General features: G+C 38.6%; 1 long non-coding RNA gene across 1 annotated transcript in view; it reads right to left on the bottom strand.

Moving 5' to 3' along the window:
- Nucleotides 1-2376: 2376 nt before the first annotated feature.
- The window catches only part of LOC133227552 (uncharacterized), a 109455-nt gene continuing 89196 nt past the window's right edge, over nt 2377-22635 (bottom strand). Inside the window, exon 5 of the long non-coding RNA XR_009729864.1 lies at nt 2377-2496. This is a non-coding gene — a long non-coding RNA (uncharacterized LOC133227552). The remainder of the gene's footprint in view (nt 2497-22635) is intronic.

Here is a 22635-nt window from a genome sequence, read left to right as displayed (position 1 = left end):
TCTTTAGAAAAAATGTTGCAGCTGACTCAGACAGATTATTAAAGTAGAGAATATGAAGAGGAGAAACAAAAACAGAAAAGAATCAAAGGCCGAGATCCTAGTGATGGCAGTGAAAACTGCTATGAATCAGACTGAGAGAAAAATGCCCAGAGGAACCCAGGTGAAAGGGACAGACTTGCAATTACTGTGAAAAGGAGGGGCATCTCACACAAGGTTGTTCTCAGATGTTTGAGCACCCTCAGCCCCCTGTCAAGGCTATAAAGTACCACACGCAAGGAGAAACTGCTCTGAAAGACATACACCTCAGGGGTTTAACTCTCAGGATAATCAGAACTGAAGATGCCTGGGGGTTCCCACACAAGCTCCCATTCTAATAACACCTGAGGAACATAGTATTAATAACTGTGGGGAGTGGGGGTGGGCAATTGGTTGATTTTCTTTTCAACACTGGGGCAAATTTCTCTGTGTTCACTGAAGCCCCGGTCCACTTTCCTCCTGATCCACTGCTGTAATGGAACTGTCTGGATGAGCCAAATAGTATTATCCCAGTCATCCTTTAAGCAGCAACTGGGATTCTGTGCTGTTTTATCATTAGTTTCTGATTGTTCCTGAGTCTCCCTCACCCCTTCTGGGGAGGGATATACTGAGCAAGGTCCAGGTCTCTGTTTTAATGAATGTGGAGACTGCTCTTTCTCTCCCATTAACTAAACAAAATGTAAATCCTAGAGTGTGGGTTGATGGAAAAAGATGGGTTGAGCACAAAATGTTGCTCCTGTCATTATTAAGCTTAAAGACCCTCACCCATTTCCACATTAAAAGCAGTATCCACTAAAGCCCAATGTTAAGAAAGATTTAAAACTCATCATTGAAAATTTAAAGGAACAGAAGCTATTAATTCCCTTTAACAGTCCATGCCACTGTCCTATTTTGGGTGTAAAAAATCAAATAATAAATGAAGACTAGTTCAAGACTTACAAATAATAAATGAGGCTGTGGTTCCTTTATACCCTGTGGTGCCTAATCCTTATACTTTATTGTCTGAAATTCCTGAACAAGCCAAATATTTTTCAGTTACTGATTTGAAGCCTGCTTTCTTTACTATACCATTGTTGGAGGAAAGCAAATTTTCATTTGACTTTGAGGATCCTACCCAGAAAACTTCTCAGTTAACCTGAACAGTTTTGCCTCAAGGGTTTTGTGATCACCCTCACTTATTCGGGCAGAGCCTATCACAAAGCCTACAAAACTTTAATAGCCCCAAGGCAGTGGTGCTACGATATGTAGATGATATTCTGCATTGTGCTGAGACAGAGGAAGCTTGCTCACAAACCTCAAAAGATTTCTTAAACTTTCTCACCAGCTGTGATTATAAGGCATCAAGGGAAAAGGCTCAACTCTGTTAACAATCTGTTTAATATCTGGGCCTAATCATATCAGAAGGGAAGGGCCATAGGTCCCAAGAGAATTAAACTTATACTAAATCATCCCCTAACTATGACCTTGAGACAAGTGAAAGGATTCTTGGGTATCACAAGTTACTGCCTCATTTGGATTCCAGGTTATAGGGAACATGCCCAGCCTTTATCTAAATGTATAACTGAGACTTAGCAGGCCAAAACCCACAGGCTGGTTTGGTCCCCAGAGACTCAAATGGCTTTTAAGTCTCTTCAAACTGCTGTCCTGCAGGCTCCTGCTTTAAGCCTGCCCATGGGACCAGAGTTTAATCTATGTTACCAAAAAGAAAGGTATGGCCTTGGGAGTGATGACACAACCCCAAAGCCCTCACCAGCAAACTTTAGCTTACCTAAGTAGAGAATTAGATGTAGTTCCCCAGGGGCTGGCCACATTGTTTAAGAGTAATTGCTGTTATTGCTTTGTTAGTGTCTGAAGCTCTAAGTTTACTAATGGGCAAAATCTTACTGTACTGACGTCTCATAATATGAGTGGAATCTTAAACTCTAAAGTTAATGGATAACAGACAGCTGGCTTCTTAAATATTAGTCATTGTGTTAGAAGGATCAATAACTAAGCTCTAAGTTTGTAGAAACTTAAATCCTGCCACTTTTAAACTTTCTGAAAAGGAAGATGAAACCCCCGATCGAGACTGTTCCCAACCAATTTCTAACTACACAGCTCAGGAAGATTTAATAAATATCCCAATTAGACAATTCTGACATGGATACATTTACAGATGGCAGTTCTTTTGTTAGTAATGGGAAGCAGAAAACAGGTTATACTGTGGTTATATCTGAACAGGTTTTAGAGACAAAGTCTCTTTCCCCTGATAAAAGTACCCAGTTGGCTGAGCTTGTTGCTTTGACCCAAGCCCTAGAGTTAAGCAAAGGGAAGCAAGTAAATATCTACACTGACTCTAAGTATGCTTCTTTGACTTTATATGCTCATGTTGCAACATATCTGAACAGGTTTTAGGAAGTCTCTTCTCCCTGGTACAAGTGCCCCAGTTGGTTGGCTGAGCTTGTTGCTTTGACCGGAGCCCTAGAAATAAGCAAAGGACAGCGAATAAATATCTACACTGATTCTACATATGCTTATTTGATTTACATGCTCATATTGCAATACAGAAAGAAAGATAATTTAAAACAGCAACAGGGGAACAGGAGAACCTATTCAAAGAGATTGAGACTTTTAACTGATGTATATTGTCCTAAAGAAGCAGCTATTATGCATTTGAAAGGGCACAGTAGGGAGGGGAGTAAGGTAGCCAAGGGAAATCAGTTGGCTAACTCCCAAGCAAGAAAAGTGACACTTTAGGAATCCCATCCTGTAAACACGTCTAGTCTGGACAGGTCCTGGTGGACAAGGAAAACCGCAACACACTGAGGAAGAATTAGAAAGATATGAAAAAAGAAGAGCAAAAATTACTGATAAAGGATGCCAAAGAATGCTCAAATTACTGCATAATTACACTCATCTCACACGCTAGTAAAGTAATGCTCAAAATTCTCCAAGTCAGGCTTCAGCAATACGTGAACTGTGAACTTCCAGATGTTCAAGCTGGTTTTAGAAAAGGTAGAGGAACCAGAGGTCAAAATGCCAAAACATGCGCTGGATCATTGAAAAAGAAAGAGAGCTCCAGAAAAACATCTATTTCTGCTTTAGTGACTATGCCAAAGCCTTTGCCTGTGTGGATCACAATAAACTGTGGTAAATTCTGAAAGAGATGGGAATGCCAGACCACCTGATCTGCCTCTTGAGAAATTTGTATGCAGGTCAGGAAGCAACAGTTAGAACTGGACATGGAACAACAGACTGGTTCCAAATAGGAAAAGGAGTACGTCAAGGCTGTGTATTTTCACCCTGTTTATTTAACTTCTATGCAGAGTACATCACGAGAAACGCTGGTCTGGAAGAAGCACAAGCTGGAATCAAGATTGCCGGGAGAAATATCAATAACCTCAGATATGTAGATGGCACCACCCTTATGGCAGAAAGTGAAGAAGAACTAAAAGGCATCTTGATGTTATTTTCTCCCATTCTGAAGGCTGTCTTTTCACCTTCCTTATAGTTTCCTTTGTTGTGCAGAAACTTCTAAGTTTAATTAGGTCCCATTTGTTTATTTTTGCTTTTATTTCCAATATTTTGGGAGGTGGGTCATAGAGGATCCTGCTGTGATATATGTCAGAGAGTGTTTTGCCTATGTTCTCTTCTAGGAGTTTTATAGTTTCTGGTCTTATGTTTAGATCTTTAATCCATTTTGAGTTTATTTTTGTGTATGGTATTAGAAAGTGTTCTAGTTTCATTCTTTTACAAGTGGTTGACCAGATTTCCCAGCACCACTTGTTAAAGAGATGGTCTTTAATCCATTGTATATTCTTGCCTCCTTTGTCAAAGATAAGGTGTCCATATGTGCATGGATTTATCTCTGGGCTTTCTATTTTGTTCCATTGATCTATATTTCTGTCTTTGTGCCAGTACCATACTGTCTTGATGACTGTGACTTTGTAGTAGAGCCTGAAGTCAGGCAAGTTAAATCCTCCAGTTCCATTCTTCTTTATCAAGATTGCTTTGGCTATTCGAGGTTTTTTTTGAAATTTTTATTCATACAAATTGTGAAATTATTTGTTCTAGCTCTGTGAAGAATACCGTTGGTGGCTTGATAGGGACTGCATTGAATCTATAAATTGCTTTGGGTAGTATACTCATTTTCACTATATTGATTCTTCCAATCCATGAACATGGTATATTTCTCCATCTATTAGTGTTCTCTTTGATTTCTTTCACCAGTGTTTTATAGTTTTCTATATATAGGTCTTTAGTTTCTTTAGGTCGGAGAAGTCAATGGCATCCCACTCCAGTACTCTTGCCTGGAAAATCCCATGGACGGAGGAGCCTGGTAGGCTGCAGTCCATGGGGTCGCTAAGAGTCGGGCACGACTGAGCGACTTCACTTTCACTTTTCACTTTCATGCATTGGAGAAGGAAATGGCAACCCACTCCAGTGTTCTTGCCTGGACAGAGGAGCCTAGTGGGCTGCTGTCTATGGGGTCAAACAGAGTCGAACACAACTGAAGTGACTTAGCAGCAGCAGCAGTTTCTTTAGGTAGGTATATTCCTAAGTATTTTATTCTTTTCGTTGCAGTGGTGAATGGAACTGTTTCCTTAATTTCTCTTTCTATTTTCTCTTTATTAGTGTATAGGAATGCAAGGGATTTCTGTGTGTTGATTTTATATCCTGCAACTTTACTATATTCATTGATTAGTTCTAGAAATTTTCTGGTGGAGTCTTTAGGGTTTTCAACGTAGAGGATCATGTCATCTGCAAACAGTTAGAGTTTTACTTTCTTTTCCAATTTGGATTCCTTTTATTTCTTTTTCTGGTCTGATTGCTGTGGCCAAAACTTCCAATACTATGTTGAACAGTAATGGTGAATGTGGGCACCCTTGTCTTGTTTCTGACTTTAGGGGAAATGCTTTCAATTTTTCACCATTGAGGATAATGTTTGCTGTGGATTTGTCATATATAGCTTTTATTATGTTGAGGAATGTTGCCTGTGAAGAGTGGAAAAGGGAAGGGAATGTGTGTGGGGGAGGGGGCTGTTAGAGGGGGACTTCAGTTTTATACATAAACATCAATTTCTCTTAAAAAAAAAAAAAAGACTGTAGAAAATATATTGAGATACTGGTTAATTCTTGATTGTGGTATATGGATATCTTGTCTTATTTTTTGTACTTTTCTGTATTTTTAAATTTTCTCAAAATTAGCAAGAATGGGGGTGAGAATGGGAACACTGTACCTATATAAATCATGTTCTAATGGATTCATTCCCAATCAACTACTAAACTTTTTATAGGAAATATTACTAAAAATTTATCAATGAGTGGATGGATCTGCTCTCCATGTAGTAGGAAATTATCTATTTTATTAAAATTAAAACTGACAGTACAATCCAAATGTTTTAATTTATATCTTCATATTTCTGACACTATTTTGTGACATATCATTCGAGCTTTGGAAGTTTTAAAAACATTTAGTTAAATAAAGATTAACATAGACTTCATATAATTTGTCATTTTCAGATGAACTGACTTTGGAATGACCATTAAAAAAAAAAAAAAAAAAAAACCTCAACATTCAGAAAACAAAGATCATGGCATCTAGTCCCATCACTTCATTGGAAATAGATGGGGAAACAGTGGAAACAGTGTCAGACTTTATTTTTTGGGCCTCCAAAATCACTGCAGATGGTGACTGCAGCCATGAAATTAAAAGACGCTTACTCCTTGGAAGGAAAGTTATGACCAACCTAGACAGCATATTGAAAAGCAGAGACATTACTTTGCCAACAAAGGTCCGTCTAGTCAAGGCTATGGTTTTTCCAGTGGTTATGTATGGATCTGAGAGTTGGACTGTGAAGAAGGCTGAGCTCCGTAGAATTGATGCGTTTGAACTGTGATGTTGGAGAAGACTCTTGAGAGTCCCTTGGACTGCAAGGAGATCCCACCAGTCCATTCTGAAGGAGATCAGCCCTGGGATTTCTTTGGAAGGAATGATGCTGAAGCTGAAACTCCAGTACTTTGGCCACCTCATGCGAAGTGTTGATTCATTGGAAAAGACTCTGATGCTGGGAGGAGACAGAAGGACAGGAGAAGGGGATGACAGAGGATGAGATGGCTGGATGGCATCACTGACTCGATGGACATGAGTCTGAGTGAACTCCGGGAGTTGGTGATGGACAGGGAAGACTGGCGTGCTGCAATTCATGAGGTTGCAAAGAGTCTGACACGACTGAGCGACTGAACTGAATTGAACTGAACTGATAGTCTAAGGATGGACGATTAACAATTCCTGAAAATGGTCAAAGGAAAATTCTTAACGGGTTACACCAGAGTTTTCATTTATGTGTTAAGAGCACTTACCAGATGGCTTCTGACCTATTTGAGGGTAAAAATGTAATGAAAACTTTAAAGATCATTATCAAGAGATGTGAGATTTGTCAGAAAAATTAACCCAAAGACTGAAAAGCTAGCAAAAACTGGGTTACAACAAAGTGGAAAGTATCCTTCAGAGAACTGGCAAATTGATTTTACTCATATACCAAAATCAAACTAATTTTCTTACTTACAGGTTTTGATAGACACCTTTACTGGATGGATTGAGGCTTTTCTCTGCTGTAGTGAACAGGTTCAGGAAGTTATAAAAATTTTAATCCATGAAATTACTCTCAGTATTGGGTTGCCTCAGGGCCTCCAGAGAGACAACGGCTCCTCCTTTAAAGCTGTTGTAACTCAAGGGGTGTCAAAAGCTCTAGGAATAGAATGTCACCTGGAGATCCCAATCTTTAGGAAAGGTAGAAAAGGCTAAAGACATTTATTAAAAGACATCTGTGTAAATTAACTCAAGAGACTCAGGACAATTGCCTTAAAGTTCTACCCATAGCTTTAATGAGGACTCAAACTGGCCCCCAAAAAAGAGGGACTGTCCTCCTTTGAATGTATCTATGTAAGACCCTTCTTACACACAGACACTGTAATAGACCCTGAAGCCTTGGAATTAACTATGTGACTCAGGTTTCAGACCTTCAAAAGAAAAATCCAGGGGGTAACTACTGACCCAGCCTCTGAGTCAAACAAACTGCTGTTTGAGCCAAGAACCGAGGTTCTAATAAAGACATTGGGATCTGGGGGGGCAACTGCTCAAGCTCCTCTGGGAAGGCCATTACCAGGTTATTCTTTCTTCTCACACAGCTGTCAAGGTGCCAGGAATTGATTCGTGGGTGCAACACACTTGATTTAAAAAGTGGCACCCTGACTGAAACTAAACAAAGTCATTTTATTTCTTTATCCTCTGTGCTTTCACCTTTAACTTTACAGATGGGCCTGATAAACTATGTGGGCCTGCTTCTGCTGATTCCAAAAGTCCTGAGTCTGCCGTTTGACCCTCAAGACAATGCCTTCCTGTCCTGGGCTCATTCCTATGCCACATTCCACAATTGGTCTAATTGATGGGTCTGTGGAGAACTCCCCTCTTTATCAGTTGAAGGCTTCCCATGGTTGGTTTTTCAACTTCTAGGAAAATACCTTCTTCATTTCTGTGAATACCTTCACCAACAATGGTCACATGTGATGCCTCTTTTTAATCCAATGACATCTAGCAGTCCTAAGATGGACTGGTGTAACACTTTGTACCTTATCTATGGGCATAAAGTGACTTTCAACTTAATTATAGATTATCTTGGTTTAATGACAATTTTGCTGCACATAAGAAGGTAAATGAGTCTAGATCTGGTGATTTTCTTCCTGATGTTGATCAAATATGGGATGAGGTCATATGGCTAACTCTTGAAAAGGGATGCCTACTATCTAATGCTCCCATATGTTGGGAACAAATAGAACCATCCCCAAAAGTTAGCCGACAACTTAATTATAATGCTTGGAAAACAATTGTGATTTTGCCTCAAAAAATATACAATGTAATCATTCCTGTGTTTTCCAATCACAGTTCAGGTCCTTCTTTTCCGTACCCAGGGACTGACTGGATCCCTCAGTCACACTGGCTTGCTGCAAATGGGACCTACTGGATATGTGGCTCTTACCTATGGATGTGGCTTCCCCTGACTGGATAGGGAGATATACCCTAGGTCTAGCTTTTACTCATGGCTGCATATTTTCAGACCTTCCAGAGAAGCCTGCTAATCTTTCACACCTTAAAACTAGTTGGGCAAGGTCTGTATTTCACTGGCATGATTATCTGGCTGCAATATTTGTTCCCTCTCTGGGAACCACAGATGTTATTTAGTCAACAGAGTTGACTAATTTAGTCAACAAGCTTTACAGGATTCTCAAAAAGCCATTTCAGCCCTTAATGCTAAACAAATACAAATTAGAAAGGTGATTTTACAAAGCAAATTGGCCTTAGATATTCTAATGGCTGCACAAGGAAGAATTTGTGCCATTATTCACACCCAGTATTGTACATATATACCATTTATGAGCACTAACATTACTCACTTTACTAAACACATGAACACGATGATTGAGGCTATGGATACTCCTGAAGTATCAGTCACCTCACTTTGGGAAACGTTAACTAGCTCCTCATGGTGGAAAACTATCTTAATAATAATAATTCTAATTTGCTGGGAGCGAGCTCCACCCATGGCAAAGGTCATGAGGAAGGAGGCTTGGCATACGCAAAGGTGGGATCGAGCCTCAGGAGTTCCCCTGGAAATTCTCGAGCATCTACCCCCAAAACCAGAGTCTGCCTACTTTCTGCTTTGTGCTTTCACCTACACCTCTGAGTTTACAGGGGGCTGTCCCCCACTACCTCTCTCTGAAAAAGAGTTAGCTTACAGCTCCAGTTAATAATTCCTGGGTGTGACAGTGTTTCAACCTACAAACTCCTTTGGAAATCCTCTAGCCTGCCTGAATAGGTTTTTCCGGCCACATGTGATTCTTCAGAGCCTCCCAACTGTGAGAGGCAGGAGATGTTCTAAACTGTCTAAACACAGATTCCTTTGAGTAGTTAAAAGATTGATTAGAAATTGTATTGGTGAAGGGTTTTTCACTTATTGGGCCAGTGTTTGCTGCTAAGTCTCCATATCCCTTACCTACTGTGTCCTTGGCAGTGTATTGATTGATATAATGGGTGTATAGAAATGTAAGTAGTAGCCTCAATGTTTGTAACCTTGGACCCTTGAGTTAATTCTTTTCTGGATTGATCCCACCTCACCTTTGCCCTATAGGAATGCAACTTTCTCCAATGCTTTTTGGAGGCTGGCGCCTGACTTTAGAATAATCACCTTTAGAGAAAAATAAGTTTCTTAAAATGTTAACAGGCCTCCTGGCCAGAAGATGATGTAAATCACTAAACCTTTGCATATGATAAGTTTGAAAGCCTGGCTTCGATTAGTATCAGGAACTGCTGTCCTTGCATGACTTCACCCCTTCCCCCATTATCCTCTATGCACAACTTAAGGTATAACTTTGGAAAATAAAGTACGCCCTTTTTTTTTCACTGAAATTTGGTCACCCCATGTCGTTCTTTCTTCCACCTTCTGGCTGAACTTTTCCTCTGAGGCGGGGAAGCTCGTCAAGCCTACTAATTTTGCCTGGGCTTCGGAGGCGTTGGTGTTTCCTCTCCTTCGGGATAACGGGAGGATGCCTGCGGCCTTCGTAGGTGACGTAAATTCCCTGCTTTGGAATTTTATTCAACCTCTTTTCTTCACTGAATTTTCCTACTGAGCTATCCTTATTTCAGCCACTTTTCTCCACTGAATTTCCTCACTGAGCTATCCTCATTCTATTACTCTTTATATCTTTGATGAATATTTAAATAAATAGGTCACCAACACCGTCTCTCCTTCGAATACCCTGGATCAGCCGGGGCTGGACCCTGGCACTAATTGTTCTGTTTTTACTGTTTTCTCCCTACATCTGTAACTGTACAACTGGATTTGTTTCTATCTGAAAGCTTTTAAGTTACAAATGGTTGTCCAAGCACCAGAGTGCCACAGCCTCTCCCAGATATTACTTGGTGTCCCTGTATCAGAGACCCTCAATATGAGGGTTAGAGAATGTGTTGCCTCAAAAATTTAGGGACAGTGGCCATCCAAACAGGAAGGAGTTATGGAATGAAAATGATGCCCCTTTCCCTGGGCAACATAGTTCTCCTAAATGAAAAGGGGGGAATGGGAGAGTTAATTCTTAGGTAGGTTGATAAGAAGTCTGGGGACCCGAGGAGGAGAAAGGGGTCTTTGACTCTCAAGGGGGAGATAGGGGTCTGGGGTTCTCAAGGATGAAAAAAGGACAAATATTTCTTTTCTACATTCCTTAGTCTTAGTCACATAAAGCCCAGAGCTGATGATTACACACACACACAAAACTCAGCTTCAACTCTGTTCTAAGGATCATATAACAACAATGTATCCTGCTTGAGGACATGTTTCTCCTTCTTGAGAACCTTCTGACTGAACCTGTTATCTTAAAATGTATATTGTGAGAGTGGGTCTGGTAAGATTTTTCTATTGTTAGTTCTAATCCCATCATTTTAAAACGTAAATTGTGGGAGTGGGTCTGGTAAGGCCTTTACAGCCTTGAGACATTCTTTTGATTTACTGTAAGAACCAATTGAAAAATTATATAGCTCCCTTGCTAAGACTAGTGAGGAGGCACTCTCCATCCTCTTCTGATGTCCATGTCAGAAGCTTTTTCTGCCCCTGTTCACTGTAATAAAACTTCAGCCACACAAGAGCCCTGAGCAGTCAAGCCTGGTGCCTGACCCTGAAGCTAAATCTTCATCTTCACAGATCATGAATCCGACATTGCTCACTGTAAGGTATCAGAGCTAACACAGAAATATGCCCACACATATACATTCAATTGATCTTTGACAAGGCATCAAGAACATACCCTGTCAATGTATGCTGCTGCTGCTGCTAAGTCACTTCAGTCATGTCTGACTCTGTGCAACCCCATAGACGGCAGCCCACCAGGCTCCCCTGTCCTTGGGATTCTCCAGGCAAGAACACTGGAGTGGGTTGCCATTTCCTTCTCCAATTCATGAAAGTGAAAAGTGAAAGTGAAGTTGCTCAGTGGTGTCTGACTCTTAGCAACCCCTTCGACTGCAGCCTACCAGGCTCCTCTGCCCAAGGGATTTTCCAGGCAAGAGTACTGGAGTGGTTGCCATTGCCTTCTCCGGTCAAAGATATGGGGGAGGGCAATTTCTTCCAAAAAAAGTTGTTGGGAAAACTGGATATTTATATTTAAAAGATTAAATTTGGATAGTTAGCTTAAACTATACATAAAAATCAACTCAAAATTTATTAAAGACTTCAACGCAGGCTGTAAAACTCTGAGAAGAAAAATCACAGAGGTTTCTTGACATTAGTCTCAGCAATGATTTCTTGGAAATAACATCAAAAACACAGGAAAGAAAGATTAAAATAGGCAAGTAGGACTACATTGAACCAAAAATTTTTTGCATAACATACGGAATGAGAAACACAACGAAAAGTCAAGATACAGAACAGGAGAAAATATTTGCAAATCATATATTTGATAAATAATATCCATAATATATAATAAATTTATACAACACAAGAGTAAAATAAAAATACTATTTGAATACACATTTGTCCACAAACAACATACAAATGTCCCCCAATACATGAAAATGTGTTCAACATCACTACTCATCAGGGAAATGCAAATCAAAACCACAATGAGACACCACTATGCATCAATTTTGGGAGGACTAATATTTTCATTATAGAAAATTTTTCTATGAATATCATTTGACTGGTTATGTTTTCTTAATGCTGGTAAATGAATTTTTATATTTTTCTCCATAAAGATTTTTCTACCTATTGTTACATTCATCCCTAGGTAAGTTAAATATTTGTATTTATATTGCAACTATATTTATATTAACAAATGTCTTTTTAAAAGCCATGTTTGTAAATATTTGTAGTCAGTGAGTAGATGATTACTTTTATATATTGCTCCTAATATAAACCTAACCTAGTAAATCCTTTTTTTTTCTAAGCAAACTTTTTTTTTAACTGTCCTATAGTTTTGTTTTTTAAATTATTTTAAATGGAGTATATTTACTTTATAATATTCTATTGTTTTTGCCATACATCAACATGAATTTGTCATGGGTGTCATATGTATATTCTATTGGTTTTTATGTTATGTCTCCTATAAATGAGTTCGTTTTTGTACTTTCAGTCCTTGTATCTCCATTCTAGTGTGTTGCATGATAAGTCACTTCAGTCGTGTCTGCCTATTTGTGACCCTATGAACTGTAGCCAGCCAGGCTCCTCTGTCCTTGCGATTTTCCAGGCAAGAATACTGGAGTGGGTTGTCGGTCCTTTCTCCAGGGGATCTTCCCGAACCAGGGATCAAACCCATATCTTTTATGTCTTGTGTACTCAGTACTTTTTATAGTCCAAATCTCACATTCGTACGTTACTACTGGAAAAACCATAGCTTTGACTATAATGACTTTTGTTGACAAAGGAATATCTCTGCTTTTTAATATGCTAGGATTGGCATAGCCTTTCTTCTAAGGAGGAAGAATTTTTTAATTTGATGGCTGCAGTCACCGTCCATAGTGATTTTGGAGGCAACCAAAATAAAGTTTCCATTGTTTTCCATCTATTTGCCATGATATGATGGGACTGGATGCCATCTATGATCTAGTTTTTTTTCAATGTTTTCTTTTAAGCCAGCTTTTTCACTGTTCTCTTTCACCTTCATCAGAAGGCTCTTTTTAGTTCCTCTTCACTGTCTGTCATTAGGGTGATATCATCTGCTTATCTGAGGTTATTGATATTTCTCCCCAGAATCTTGATTTTAGCTTGATCTACATCCAGCCCACCATTTCCAATGATGAAATAGAATTTGATAGTCATAGCACACACACTCTTCCAGCAACACAAGAGCTAACTCTACACATGGACTTCACCAGATGGTCAATACTGAAATCAGATTATTCTTTGCAGCTGAAAATGGAGAAGCTCTATAACACCAGCAAAAACAAGACCGGAGATGGCTGTGGCTCAGATCATGGATGTGGGATTGCAAAATTCAGACTTAAATTGAAGAACATAGGCAAAACCACTAGACCATTCAGTTATGACCTTAGTCAAATCCTTATGAGAATACAATGGAAGTAAATAGATTCAAGGGATTAGATCTGATAGACAGAGTGCCTGAAGAACTATGGCTGGAGGTTCTTAACATTATACAGGAGACAGTGATGAAAATCGACCCAAGAAAAATAAATAAATAAAAAAGAGTAAAATAGTTGTCTGAAGAGGCCTTACAAATAGCAGAGAAAAGGAAGGTAAAGCCAAAGGAGCAAAGTAAAGATATATCCATCTGAATGCAGAGTTCCAGAGAATAGCAAGGTGAGATAAAGTATTTTTAAGTGATCAATGCATAGACAGAGGAAAAACAAGAAGGGGAAAAACTAGAGACATCCTCAAGAAAATCAGAGATACCAAGGGAACAGTTCATGCAAAGATAGGAACAATAAAAGACAGTAATGGTATGGACCTAATAGAAGTGAAAGATATTAAGAAGAGGGCAATAAGATACAGAAGAACTAGACAAAAAAAAATCTTAATAACCTGGATAAGCATGACTGTGTGGTCACTCACATAGAGCCAGATGTCCTGGAAAGTGAAGTTAAGTGGGCCTCAGGAAGCATCACTATGAACAAAGCTAGTGGAGCTGATGGAATTCCATCTGAGCTAATTTAAATCCTAAAAGATGCTATTAAAGTGCTGCACTCAATATGACAACAAATTTGGAAATTCAGCAGTGGCAACAGGACTGAAAAAGATCAGTTTTTCTCGAATACCAAAGAATGTTTAAACTACTGAACAACTGCACTCATCACAGGCTAGCAAAGTAAAGCTCAAAATCCTTCAAGCTAGGCTTTAATAGTACATGAACCGAGAACTTCCAGATGTTCAAGCTGGATTTAAAGAAAGGCGGTGATCAAATTTCCAAGATCCATTGAGTTATAGAAAAGGCTAGAGAATTCCAGAAAAATATCTACTTCTGCTTCACTGACCACACTAAAGCTTTTGCCTGTATGGATCACAACAAATGGTGGAAAATTCTTAAAAAGATGGGACTATAGGAAAAGGAATATGTCAAGGTTGTATATTGTCACCTTGCTTATTTAACTTATATGCAGAGTACATCATGAGAAACGCTGGACTGGAAGAAACAGAAGCTGGAATCAAGACTGCTGGGAGAAATATCAATAACCTCAGATATGCAGATGACACCACCCTTATAGCAGAAAGTGAAGAGGAGCTAAAAAGCCTCTTGATGAAAGTGAAAGTGGAGAGTGAAAAAGTTGGCTTAAAGCTCAACATTCAGAAAATGAAGATCACGGCATCTGGTCCCATCACTTAATGGGAAATAGATGGGGAAACAGTGGAAACAGTGTCAGACTTTATTTTTTTGGACTTCAAAATCACTGCAGATGGTGACTGCAGCCATGAAATTAAAAGACGCTTACTCCTTGGAAGGAAAGTTATGACCAACCTAGATAGCATATTGAAAAGCAGAGACATTACTTTGCCAGCAAAGGTCCGTCTAGTCAAGGCTATGGTTTTTCCGGTGGTCATGTATGGATGTGAGATTTGGACTGTGAAGAAAGCTGAGTGCCGAAGAATTGATGCCTTTGAACTGTGGTGTTGGAGAAGACTCTTGAGAGTCCCTTGGACTGCAAGGAGATCCAACCAGTCCATTCTGAAGGAGATCAGCCCTGGGATTTCTTTGGAAGGAATGATGCTGAAGCTGAAACTCCAGTACTTTGGCCACCTCATGCGAAGAGCTGACTCATTGGAAAAGACTCTGATGCTGGGAGGGATTGGGGGCAAGAGGAGAAGGGGACGACAGAGGATGAGATGGCTGGATGGCCTCACTGACTCGATGGACGTGAGTCTGAGTGAACTCCAGGAGTTGGTGATGGACAGGGAGGCCTGGCGTGCTGCGATTCATGGGGTCGCAAATAGTCTGACAGGACTGAACGACTGATCTGAACTGAAGTGATCAGATGACCTTATCTGCCTCCTGAGAAAACTGTATGCAGCTCAAGAAATAACAGTTGGAACCTAACATGGAACAATGGACTTATTCCAAGCTGGAGAAGGAACACATCAAAGCTATATATTATCACCCTCACCCTGCTTATTTAATGCTGGAGACCGGGTTTCAATCCCTGGGTCAGAAAGATCCCCTGGAGAAGGAAATGGCAACCCACTCCAGTACTCTTGCCTGGAAAATCCCATAGACAGAGAGCCTGATAGGCTACAGTCCACGGGGTCACAAAGAGTCAGACACGACTTAGCGACTTTGCTTTACTTACTTATTTAACTTCTATGCACAGTATATCATGGGAAATGCTGGGCTGGATGAAGCACAGCTGGAATCAAGACTGTGGAGAGAAATATCAATAACCTCAGATATGCAGATGACAGCACCTTAATGGCAGAAAATGAAGAGGAATGAAAGATGAAGATGAAAGAGGAGTGTAAAAAAGCTGGCTTAAAACTCAACATTCAAAAAACTAAAATCATGGCATCTGGTCCCGTCACTTCATGCCAAATAGAAGGGAGAAAGTAGAAATAATGACAGATTTTATTATCTCTGGCTCCACAATCACTGTCGTTGGTAACCACAGCCCTGAAATTAAAAGATGCTTGCTCCTTGAAAAAAAAAAAAAAGCTATGACCAACCTAGACAGCATATTAAAAATTAGAGACATTACTTTGCTGACAAGGTCTGTCTAGTCAAAGCTATGGCTTTTCCAGTACTCATGTACGAACAAGAGTTGGACCATAAAGAGAGATGAACACCAAAGAACTGATGCTTTTGAACTGTGGTGTTCAACAAGACTCTTAAGAGTCCTTTGGACTGCAAGGAGATCAAACCAGTTAATCCTAAAGGAAATCAGTCCTCAATATTCATTGGAAGGACTCAATATGAAGCTGAAGCTCCAATACTTTGGCCATCTGATGTGAAGAACTGACTCATTGGAAAAGACTCTGATGCTGGGAAAGATTGAAGGCAGGAAGAGAAGGGGACGATAAGAGGATGAGATAGTCGGATGGCATTACCAACACAATGAACACGAATTTGCACAAACTGAGGGAGATATGGAAGGATGGGAAGCTTGGCATGCTGCAGTCCATGGCATTGCAAAGAGCCAGATTCTACTGAGAGACTGAACAACAAATCAAACAAGGACATGAAACCCAATTTTCCTATTATACTCTGTAGACTGTCAGACTATTCTTTATAAACTTGAGAGGAAGTCTGTTTTGGTAGCAGGGTGATCCAAGGGCAAGAGTACTTAATCTTGAGGGAAAATCTTCAATGCATTTATTGTAGAAAATTTTACTTTGGGATTCTTCATTAAAATAAATACTAAAATAACTTTATATTCAAGTAAATCCCCTTTTCAAATATAGTGTTTCTGTTATTTTCTTAGAGTATTAAAATATAAGGACATGGATATACTACATTTTATCTGAAAATTTAACAAATTTGTAAAAGCACAATATTATAAACACAAAAGATAAACTCAAAGAACTTCCTTTCTGATGACCACTGATAGGTAATTCTACTGCTTGGAAATCTTTACCAGGTTTTTCTATGCATTTAAAACAATATATGGGACTATATTTGATTTGCAATTTGTGTTAGTTTCAGGTGTACAGCAAACTGCTTCTGTTGTACATATATCCACTCTTCCTAGAAGATCCTTTTCCCATACAGATTGTTGCAGATTGTTGAGTAGTGTTCCTGGTGCTATATCATAGGTCCTTATATTGTTATTATTATATATTATATATTATTATATACCTATTGTATACATAGCAGTGTATACATCAATCCCAGTCTCCCAATTTATCCTTCTCCCGTTACTCTCTGCTAACCATAAGTTCCTATATCTGTGACTCTTTTTCTGTGTTGTAGATAACTTCATTTGTATCCTTCTGATATTCCACATACATATATACACTTTTTTCTTTTAGTTTTTCATTATATTTGCTTTAATTTCTTAAATGAGAACACTCAACGTACCTCATGGCATCCCCACAGCCTGCTCTACTTAATCATGACTGCTCCTCTTGCTCCTCGCACTCCAGACTGTGGATATTTTTTCTCAGGTCTTAAATGTGTCAAATTCTTTTCTGCTTTATAGCTTTTAAACATGTAGTGCTGTCTGGAATTCTCTTTCCCTAAAACTAATAATATTTCTTTCCAGACAGCCTTGATTTTTTGTGTTAAATACATTTTTTTTTAGAGAAAGCTATCTTTGATCTTGCAGTCATCCATATTTTCATGAATTTTCCTGTATCATATTAAATATGATGTCTTTAAATATTTACTTTGTGATTATTTGTGTAAATTCTGTCTCTTGCATTAGATTTTAGATTTTAAGAGGGAAATCTGAACTTACCTTTCCTCACTGTTGAATTACTAGACCTAGGACTGTGGCTGCCAGATAGGAAAAATAATTTTTGCTAAATGTGATGCATAGAAGAGTCTGTGAATGAGTGCATGGATTAGTGAAGAAGAGAGAGTTCCTAATGACTCCCAGGATTATGATCTTACTACCTCATCAGTTTTATTCCTACCTGAAACTTCGTTATCTAGAAGAGTGCCTGGTACTCAAATATAGGTTAAAAAAATACTTATGAAACAAACATAACTTTGTTTTGATGGGAGTGAGGCTGATCAAAACTTCAGCAGTCTCTATTTTCCAATCATTCTTACTCTGAAATCTTTTTCTGTCTCAGAAATAAGAAGCAATCTACATTGTCCAGAGCAATATTACATTTAAGTCATAATTTACTGAGTTTTATAAATCTTAAATTTGCAACATATGCCTTACTTACTTAAAATATACTATAATAATATACCTTAGTATAAATATAACACTAACATAAATAATATAATACCATTATAAATGCATTGCACAATTCAGGTTTTGTAATTTTGAAGGTGCAAGTATTAAACTCAAAATGGATGAAAGATCTAAACGTAAGACCAGAAACTATAAAACACCTAGAGAAGAACATAGACAAAACACTCTCTGACATAAATCTCATCTTCTGTCCTTCCCTTCTTCTCCTGCCTTCATTCTTTCTCAGCATCAGTTCAGTTCAGCTGTGACTCCATGAACCGCAGCATGGCAGGCCACCCTGTCCATCACCAATTCTCAGAGTCCACCCAAACCCATGTCCATCGAGTCGATGATGCCATCCAACCATCTCATCCTCTGTCATCCTCTTCTCCTCCTGCCCTCAATCATTCCTAGCATCAGGGTCTTTTCCAATGAGTCAGCTCTTCGCATCAGGTGGCCAAAGTATTGGAGTTTCAGCTTCAACATCAGTCCTTCCAATGAACACCCAGGACTTATCTCCTTTAGGATGGACTGCTTGGGTCTCCTTGTAGTCCAAGGGACTCTCAAGAGTCTTCTCCAACACCACAGTTCAAAAGCATCAATTCTTTGGTGCTCAGCTTTCTTTATAGTTCAACCCTCACATCTATACATGACTACTGGAAAAACCATAGCTTTGACTAGATGGACCTTTGTTGGCAAATTAATGTCTCTGCTTTTTAATATGCTGTTTAGGTTGGTCATAACTTTTCTTCCAATAAGTAAGCTTTTTTTTTTTTTTTTTCATTTCATGGCTGCAGTTACCATCTGCAGTGTTTTTGGAGCCCCCCAAAATAAAGCCTCTCACTGTTTCCACTTTTTCCCCATTTATTTGCCATGAGGTGATGGGACCAGATGCCATGATCTTTGTTTTCTGAATGTTGAGTTTCAAGCCAACCTTTTCACTCTCTTCTTTCACTTTCATCAAGAGGCTCTTTAGTTCTTCTTTGCTTTCTGCCATAAGGGTGGTATCATCTGCATATCTGAGGCTATTGATATTTCTTGCAGCAATCTTGATTGCAACTTGTGCTTCATCCAGCCTGGGCATTCTGCATTATGCACATTGCATATAACTTAAATAAGCAGGGTGACAATATACAGCCTTGACATACTCTTTTCCTGAATTGGAACCAATCTGTTGTTCCATGTCTAGTTCTAACTGTTGCTTCTTGACCTGCATACAGATTTCTCAGGAAGCAGGTCAGGTGTCCTGATATTACCATTTCTTTAAGAATTTTACACGGTTTGTTGTGATCCACACAAAGGCTTTGGCGTAGTCAATAGAGCAAAAGTTTTTCTGGGGCTCTTGCCTTTTCAATGATCCAGAGGATGTTGGCAATTTGATTTCTGGTTCTTCTGCCTTTTCTAAATCCAGCTTGAACATCTGGAAGTTCATGTACTATTGAAATCTAGCTTGGGGAATTTTGTACATTATTTTGCTAACATCTGAGACGACTGCAGTTGTGCAGCAGTTTGAGCATCCTTTGTCATTGCCTTTCTTTGGGATTGGAATGAAAACTGACTTTTCTAGTCTTGTGGACACTGCTGAGTTTTGCAAATTTGCTGGCATATTGAGTGCAGCACTTTCACAGCATCATCTTTTAGGATTTGAAATAGCTCAACTGGAATTCCATCACCTCCACTAGCTTTGTTCATAGTGATGCTTCCTAAGCATCTTTCCTAAGCACTTGACTTCACATTCCAGGATGTCTGGCTCTAGTCCAGTGATCACACCACCATGGTTATCTGGGTCATGAAGATCTTTTCTTATAGTTCTTCTGTGTATTCTTGCCATCTCCTTAATATCTTCTGTTTCTTGCTAGGTCCATATCATTTCTGTCCTTTAGTGTGCCCATCTTTGCATGAAATGTTCCCTTGGTATCTCTAATTTTCTTGAAGAGATCTCTAGTCTTTCCCATTCTATTGTTTTCCTCTATTTCCTTTCATTGATCTCTGAGGAAGGCTTTCTTATCTCTCCTTGCTATTCTTTGGAACTATGCATTGAAATGGGTATATCTTTCTTTTTCTCCTTTGGCTTTAGCTTCTCTTCTTTTCTCAGTTATTTGTAAGACCTGCTCAGTCAACCATTTTGCCTTTTTGCAGTTCTTTTTCTTGGAGATGGTCTTGATCACTGCTTCCTGCACAATGTCATGAATCGACATCCACAGTTTTCAGGTAGTCTCTCTATTAGATCTAATCCCTTGAATTTATTTGTCACTTCTATTGTATAATTGTTAGGGATTTGATTTAGGCCATACCTGCAACGTCTCATCGTTTTCTCTAGTTTCTTCAATTTAAGTTTGAATTTGGCAATAAGGAGTTCATGATTTGAGTCACAGTCACCTCCCAATCTTGTTTTTGCTGAGTGCAGAGAGCTTCTCCATCTTTGCCTGCAAAGAATAAAATCATTCTAATTTCGGTGTTGACCATCTGATGATATCCATGTGTAGAGCCTTGTGTTGTTGGAAGAGAGTGTTTGCTATGACCAGTGCTTTCTTTGAGCAAAATTCTTTTTGCCTTTGACCTGCTTCGTTAGTTTTGCCAAGAGTACAAAACACACATATATAATTATGACTGATTTGCATTGGTTTATGGCAGAGACCAGCACAGCATTGTAAAGCAATTATTCTCCAGTTTAAAAGAAAAAAAAAAAAACATTAGCAGAACTTAAATTCTTGATTTTTTCCTAAATGTCCAGATGGGATCAGATGTCTGTTTGCGTGTTTCACACACCTTATCCTTACCTTATCCTAGCCCTGTCACAGCCCTATGACTACACCCCCTTTCTACTTTTTCTCACTTTTTCTCACATAATAAGCTCAGTATGTCTCTAATACCTCTTTATCCCCACGCACGCAGTCAGCAATCAATAAATATTTGTCAACTGAACACATGGATGAGCTTTTAGCTGGAAATATTAGAATATCCTACAGGAACTTTTATTAATTTTGAGTGATGCAAGAGTTCAGAAAATCACTACAGGAATAACCTGCTGTTTCTTCTGACATATCTTCATCTGTTTATTAACCTGACAAATTTTATTAATCATCAAAGACTCCTCAAATAGGCCTACCCAAGTGCTCCCAAATGTATTCTGTTCCTCATCTGCCTTCCCAAAATATTTTGTTCAAAATGGAATCCATAAACATCTTACTGTGGACTCAACAGGAAGCTAGAGACTCAGGATGAAAGCCTGACAATCTTTCCAGTGTAGGAATTTACAACAGTACCCTATAGTTGTGCTATTATGATATTGTATTTCTGTGCATTGTATGAGTTTTTTTCTTTTTTTCCCAATGAAAATGAAGCAGCCCCAGAATCATATTCTTCATCTTTGGGGTCCTATGTATTATGTTCCTTTCTGCATATGTTTTTACCTTGTTATAGGGCATGAATAGACTCCTAGGTGATTTTTCTTCCTCAACAAAGATATTTTTATTCAATATCAAAACAATTTTAATCATAGTAACAATGTATCTATATAAAATAAATTGGTAAAACTCATTTTAGCAGTTAAATGTATGAGTCAGGATGCTATACAAAATAGGCTTTGTAGGAATGAAATTATGGAGGTATGTTGAATTTGTCTGGGATTCTTAAATGGAAGCAAACAAGAACCTGAGTAACCTTGTGGAGTGAGAAAGTGGCCTTAATGGATTTAATTGAATTACACTAGAATAAATGAAAATTAAGGCATCATTCTTGTCTGAACTGAATTATTTGCATGGTTTTAACTGCAGTTGTTATGGCTAGAAAGTCTTAGAGCAGATGGCAAATTTATATAACTTTTGCCTCTATGGAGAAGAAAGAAGGAGAAAATATAGTGCAGGAACTGTGTTTCAGAGTGCAAGGGGCTGGAACCATTTCTAAATGGTGTGTGAAATTTACTATCATTTACTCTGAAACTATAAAAACAACACATATTTTTATGCTTTGATAAACTTTTTCATAAAAAAGAAAAAGGAAATTGTTCTCTGAAATACTAGCAATGCTTTCATCAGAAAAAGTGGAATAAAGAAATTGTGTATTTTTTCTGATTAAATTTAAATATATAAGCATGCTTTTTTTGAATTAAGTTTAAATATATAAGCATGCATATATATATATTTATATATACATACACATAAACATTCTGTATATAAACATGAAATATATTTCCCTGAGTTATTATTTCACCATATCCAAAATGACAACTATATTTGGAAAGTGCAATACATGCCAAGAAATTTGCTAAAACCCCATATATATTTGTATGTATATAACTTGATTATTAAATTTTTTAAAATTAATATTTATTGGAGAACAATAAATAAACACAACATTTATATGTGTTAGTTTCTGCTGTGCAGCAGAGTGATTCAGTTATACACATGCATATACCTATTCTTTTTCAGATTCATTTCTCGTATAGGTTACTACAGAATATTGACTAGAGTTCTCTGTGCTATATAACAGATCCTGGTTGGTTATCTACTTTCTATATTACGTCAGTCGCTCAGTCGTGTCCAACTCTTTGCAACCCCATGAATCGCAGCACGCCAGGCCTCCTTGTCCATTACCAACTCCTGGAGTTCACTGAGACTCACTTCCATCGAGTCAGTGATGCCATCCAGCCATCTCATCCTCTGTCGTCCCCTTCTCCTCTTGCCCCCAATCCTTCCCAGCATCAGAGTCTTTTCCAGTGAGTCAACTCTTCGCATG

The sequence above is a fragment of the Bos javanicus genome, chromosome 16 (genome assembly GCF_032452875.1).
Source record: "Bos javanicus breed banteng chromosome 16, ARS-OSU_banteng_1.0, whole genome shotgun sequence".
NCBI lineage: Eukaryota > Metazoa > Chordata > Mammalia > Artiodactyla > Bovidae > Bos > Bos javanicus.
This window is presented reverse-complemented; position numbering and strand designations above follow the sequence as displayed.